The following is a 6,986-nucleotide window of genomic DNA, read 5'->3' as shown; positions in this document are numbered from 1 at the left end:
ATATTTTTATCCCCTTCGCCGCAAGCGTCGTCGCACCGGTTTTTTCCTCCCTAAGTTGCTTGCCAGATATGGCCTTTGTTTGGAATTTCTTCCAGTAGAAGATTCTAGTTGTGAGCAGGGAATAATGGGCTTATTGAGCATCAATGAGAACAGTAGCAGTACTCATTGGGTGACCCCACAACAAAGTAGTACTTCTGATATGGCAGATATTATGCAGAATGAATGATGTGGAGAAAGTTAATAACAACAAATGTTTCATATGCTTCTTTCGTCCATGTGGGGTATGGCAATTCCTATGTTGTGGCAGGACTGATACCAGCCGATTCAACGGATTCCAACTACCCCTAAGGGTGCATGAAATCTCTGCAGTTAATTGTTGTTTGAACAATTTTTCAATTCAAAATATCTCAATTTATTATGCTTCCCCTTAAAGATTCTTTAGTTTAAAGGACTTGGATTGTATGACTTGTGGAGTGAACCAAAGTACACTATTAAAATTCATATAGGCTTTTTCCTTTACACAAAGATGCTAAAAGCTAGAAAAATTAAATACAACATATCCAAGGTATTTGAAACACTAATGTATTGGGGTATCAACTTGATCAAGAGGTTTCATTTGGACGAAACTTGACAAGAAATGCCTAAGAGAAAAAACTTCTCAATGGTTCAATGTAATATCAAGCCTAGTCATATGGAGAAGTTTGTCCTATGTATGGACATAAAGTACTCCCCTAATGCTACTTGAATGTAACCACTATTTGAATTTCCAAGTTGTAAAAATGTTTCTGCATGTTATTTGACACTCCAAGTAAAATTGTTGAGGAATTTCCTTGGGTAAATATTTTTCCTCACATAGCGGTCTCCTTTATATAATTTGGCTCTCTCGCCTAGCCAGCCCGAACTAGCTTAGCCGTGAGAAAGGGTGTGTTTCAGGGAGCTTTCTTTTGGGACAACTATTTGTAATGACTTGCCCGTCAGTCATGATGAAATTTGCCACAGTTCTAGAACGGCCATCCACTTCAAATATATTTATGTGACTTGTGACTGTTGATAGTGTCAACTAGATGTCAGATTTGGAGCTCACTGAGAATCTGTTTGATTCATACCATATGCTGTCTATCGATACTGCACGCGGTAATCTAGAAATAGAGTTGGACCTATCTCACGCAATCGCACGTTGATTGACGTCCGTTGTGAATCGCTCCTGCTGTGACACAGCGGTTCTATCGATGAGCAGCGATTCAAGGGTGTTGTGTCCGGTGAGCCGTTGTCATAGAGCACGCTCTTACTGTAGAGTTATATATGAATGCTTTATTTGTTCATAATTATATATATATAAGCAAAGTGGGCATACAAATATGTTTTTGTTTAGTTGTACAGATAAATACATGCTCAAGATAATTATGCATTTATAATTATTTTTTTTTTTTATTTTATGGTATGAAAAAAAATTCAATAAATAGAAAATAAAAAACATGTAGGCCTATCATCACTGTTTGATAATATAATAAGAATTATCACTAAATATTTTATTGTTATATATGGTTATAAATGATAGCTACTCTATTACCATAGAGTAGGCATTATAAGATAGTATGAATTATTATACTCGCACTAGGTATACGTAATAATAACATGCATAATATATACTATAAGCAATATATCATAATAATAATAAAATAAACTCACTCATTATATTAGCATATAGTTAAAACTTGATAAGGTGAACTTAGATAACTGAAAGCATATGCATACTTTAATCAGAGTATGATGTTGTTAGAACCTAATAGATATAAGATAGTAATAATATAATAGCATTAGTACAGTTGTTTGGTCAATGGCAGAATCATCCCTTTATATAGATGAGGGAGACTAAGGACTCAATGATACTAAGCATTACATAAGTCTTGTGAGCCGTACTTACTTATATTTCATGATCTAAGATGGGTTGAAGGGAACATCAGATCTGAACAGAGTAACATGATTTTGAAGATTCGAGTGATGGAATTGATAGGGGATCAATAATAATACTATTTAACGGCCTTGTGAGTTCGAGATCTCGGTGAATATAGGAGTCTAAGGTAAAAGACAAATGAAGCTTCACTCTTTTTTTGTTTTTTTAGTTATAGATCTTGTGTGTTTTGAAGGACTGCATTGTGTTTCTCAGATTGTTTGATATTACTGTGTATATATAGGTTGAATGAGATAATATATAATCTGGGTTAAATGGAAGACATGCTATAGTTCATGTATAATTGAATTTAAAGAGCACTAGAATAAGTGTAATAGTATAGCATAAACATTAACCAGAATATAGATAATAATTATAGGAGTTTGGAATGAACTTATAATAAGTTTAGTATACAATAGTGGTTGAAATGACTGTGTCAGTAGCGAGATAGTAGGCTATGATGATATATGTAGTCATAGTATATGATTAATGATTCATAGGGTTTAATATATATATATATATATAGATGAGGTTATGGTGGTAAAGTAAATGACCTATAGTTGAAGAGATAGTTATAAGTTACAGAAGAATATATATCTAATATATTGGCAACGACGGTGGGTAATAAATAGTTATATTGTTAATTTTAACATAGAAGGAACTATCTTAATTAGGTTCTCATAACAATAAAATATAGTTTAGCCTATGCTATGTAATGTATTAGTTGGGTACTTGTAAAATGACAATGGGCTTAGACGCTTTGAAAGTGATATGCGAGTAGATGGTCGAGAGAGATCTGATCGAATTGTAAATGAAAAAACAACTCATATCAAATGAACACATGCGATACATAATTTAACAATTACATGGTCACCTCCCATCCCCAGACAAGTTTACTTTATCACTTAGTATGAGATATGAGTGGTAGCATATAACCAACTGATTATAGTTAGGCACAATTTGCAGCATAGAATAATTAGCCATAAAGTTAAGATAAAGATAGTACGAGATAGAGAGTCATAAGTGTAGAGAGAGAGGATTGCATGTGAAGGAGGGGATCGTGGTATACTCGATTGACTTATTATTAAGATGGTCAGAGCGATGAGTGCATGAATTCGTGCACACGACTCAAGTGGTGCTTATGACGGATGGCGTAGTCAAATAATGGTCCGCAGAATGAGTGACTGAGTGCAGTTGGCGGAAAATCTCGAGAGTGATGGATCTACAGATAGAGAGATAGAAACTATGGGTCCGAAGCGAGCGCTCTAACTCTTACGATCGGATAAAATCTTATAGACGTCTGAGTTCGGAGTTTGGATTCGCTATAGGATGGCGACTAGGAGATGGTCCGGGTTGAGTGACCAGTGAAATGCATCATTTGGAGATGTCTATGATAATGGGATCCGAGTGTCAGACTGGCATGAGCAGATAATTAGAGCTAGATGCTCATTAAGCCAGTGGGTTTGACGATGTCAAGAGTGTTAGGAGTGATCTGGAGTCCGACGGGTGGACATGCGTTCGCTCTGTCCTGGCTATGTAGGGATAGCACTGGAAGGATCAAGTACAATGGGTGACTTTCGTTTATAGTGGGACCCTGGGATATTTCAGATAGGCATTTGTTGAACTCTGATTGATAGAACATTCTGACTGTCTCTCTGAATCTATAGAAGAGACAGTAAGGTCCAAGCCTTCCAGACTGTTTTGGCATTCTCGCCGATCGCTCGAAGGTCCAGGTATAGTGAGAGTTGTCGCTTAGCTCTTTTAGATCTTTGACTTGAGACTGAGATGCTCCTGCATTAGATGCGTTGGAGAACGATAGCCTCAAAGTGGCTAACTCTCTCAAGCAGAAGGACCTTGTATTCGCGCAGTACTTAGAGTATCAGTCAAGATTTGTATTACTAGGATTCGATATGATCTGAGACACATTTAAATGCCATGTGACCGCATTAGAGAAACGCTACAGGATCTAATAGGCCGTAGACTGTCACTATAATTAAGGCTATATATCTATGCACTATAGGAATGTCGTGACTTGCCAATTATCCTTATTTGACGTATGTATAGATGCTATACATATTTACTTGTATTTCCTTTCTATTCCTACAGAAGTTTATTAGGATTTACTAGAAAGTCATCAATTTAGCGTAAAAAATGTAGTCGGGCTTACTGCTCATGTATACTACAAGACTATATCTATCGAATATGTCGAGACGATACTTATATATATTGGAAGTGAAGCGTTGATACGTTGTTAGTGGGTTGCTCTTATATGAGGAGAATGCCCTGGGACTGCGATAAAAGTCAGTGCAGGTGGGATGAGCGTTCCTGAAACTTGAGTCATTTGCATAGGAAGAATAGTTGTTCCCTGTAAAGTGATGGGTGATTACTGTTTTTAGCTATGCTAACATTAATGGAAGTTTCCCGAATTGGTCTGTTGCCTCCACTTCAACCAACAATTTGGAATTCATAGACTAATGCCACGAGATTATGGCGATTATTCTCGTAGAGCTACATTTCACTCTACATCCACAATCTTCTATCAACACATGAGCGAGCACAGAATCAGTTCTAAATTATAGGGCCTGCAATAAATTATCAAGTATCTTAGTGCCACAAGCCCTTACCATTCCATTATCAGTAGACGAAATGTTTTTGAGGTAGCCAAAGATCGTTACCATTTTGAGCTCGAGGGGAATAAAATCTAAATTGTCCCTCGACTGTGGGCCAACAAAATAAACTCCAATTTATTGAACAAGGGAACGAAGCATCCATCTTTGGTAGTTATCCCTGCTCGAACCAATCCTTTGACGCCCTTCAATTGGAATATAAATCCTCTAAGCAATGGAACAGACACAAAATACATTCCATGGAATATAATTGCCTCGACTATTTCATTCTCCGATTCTAAAAAAATTTGTGAAAGAATTTTCGTGCTATCCAAGCAACTTGTTCAAATTTAATTTTCCTCTCTAGAATAAGGATCGCACAGATTGGGCATTGTTCATGCCATATTTAGACTTTGCTACCAATGTATTTCTTTTCACTTAAATTCCTCTAGACATTTTGGTAGTTGAAGGTCGTTGAGCACGTTTCTTGGCGAAAAGTTTTGATTCTTAACTGCGAAGCTCAATATATATGCGTCTAGGTCCTATAATTAGCATTCTTATTTCTTTTTAACAATAAAATCCAGATCTATATATGTTGGAGATAGTTTGGCTCTCCAATTATATGCTTTCCAGAAAAATAAATCGAGGGCAATTGCTGTAACACACATTTTTTAGGTTATTCATGCCTCTCATAAGAAATTGTGAACGAAAATAAACAATTTTGTAGATGTCTTGGGAGAGCATGTAGTTCAATCTTAAGATGGGAAGTATGTCATTCTGAACCACAATTCTTTGCAATCTCAAATGCGAGTAGGTCTCCAATTATTATCGAAATTTTACTTCCAAACCTCCACAAGAAGGAAGGGGCACGAGCACACTTTCCATTTTCTTCTTCTCCGCTTCTCATCATCCTCCAAATGTCCCATCCAGCATAAGTAAGAATTTTTTAAGACATGATTTCAATTCGAAGACTATCTTAAAATGCCTCAAGTGTCTCCAAAACGAGGTCTCTCCTTCTTAAGAATTCAACATATTTGCAATGACTTTTTCAAATTATCAATCAGTTGTTAGAAACACAACCCAAATTTTAAGAATCAAATGTCCCTCTACCATTTTCATCTTCCATAAATAGTGTTGCAGAGATTGTCTTTCCCAATAGCCGTCATCCTCCACTACAGATAGAAGAGATGTTTTCTGTTATAGTCTTCCATTAGCAAGAACTTGATACTCATTTGATTTCTTTCTTCAACCACTGCATAATAAACAAAGATCACAAATGCCATTCACATTCGAGCTGAATTCACATTCGAGCTGAATCATCCTTATCCATAATTTCATGATTTTTTTGTAGTTGCATGGGTCAACATGGGAGTAAGGACTCTAAGGTTAGAAGTCAGCAATCTTTGTAAGAAATTCATAATATCATTTACTGTTAATTTTAATTGAACTTATATTGCTAATGTTAAAATTGAATCTACTGCTAAAACTTTGAGTTTATCTATCTATTCTAACTGCTCTAAATAAATTTTGGGATTATGTGGAATAATTTCATCTCATTATATTTAATTTTGAACGAATCCTATCTCAAGTTGTTTATTGTTATATTAGTCCTATTTAATGTTTACTTGTTATGCTTCTTTTTGTGTATGCTGGCTTGCAATAAGTTAACTGTATCACTCTTGGGGATCATTTAAATAATTTTGGCTTCGAATATTAATGGCCCTTGGTGTGTGGGAAGGTGATTTTAATCAATCTCTAAATTGCTTTCTAAAAGAGTTGGTGGTAATCTTCCTAACGCAAAGCTATGGTTTAATTCTATGATTAGCGATTGCAATTTGAATAATATTGGCTTTTTTTTGGGGGCTTTTACTTGGAAATAGGGCTAATTTGTGGCAAAGATTAGATTAGATTTTTCTTTTCAATTAATGAGTGAATTACAGATTTTCCTATTTGACTATAGATATAATCATTTAAGTAGATCTCTTTTTTCGATTATTCTCCTATTCTGTTGAACGTTAACAATAATAATCATTAGTTTCTTATGCTTTTAGATTTCAGAATTATGTAAAAATGAATCATGCTGAGTTTACGAAATGTGATTAATACTAATTGGAGTGCCCAGTCTAACCCTGATAATAACATACTGGCAATGATTAGATTATGGGCTAAGCTGAGCAGACCTTAACAATTGTTGAGATGGGTGGAACAAAAATATTTTTAAAAAATATTAATTTTATAATTTAAAGAAGCTGATTGAAAGTTAACTGAATTGATAACATCTATTTGAATAATCCTAGATTATTATATCTTAATTTGGCCTTAATAAAGCCAAAGGAAAAAACTCTTTCAATTACAACTTCAAGGAAAAGTCTTTTGGAAAACAAAAATCTAATGCTACATTTATCAAAATGGAAGGTGATAAATAACAA

The sequence above is a fragment of the Dendrobium catenatum genome, unplaced genomic scaffold (assembly GCF_001605985.2).
Source record: "Dendrobium catenatum unplaced genomic scaffold, ASM160598v2 fragScaff_scaffold_1409, whole genome shotgun sequence".
In the NCBI taxonomy this organism is placed as follows: Eukaryota; Viridiplantae; Streptophyta; class Magnoliopsida; order Asparagales; family Orchidaceae; genus Dendrobium; species Dendrobium catenatum.
Note: the sequence above shows the minus strand (reverse complement) of the source record.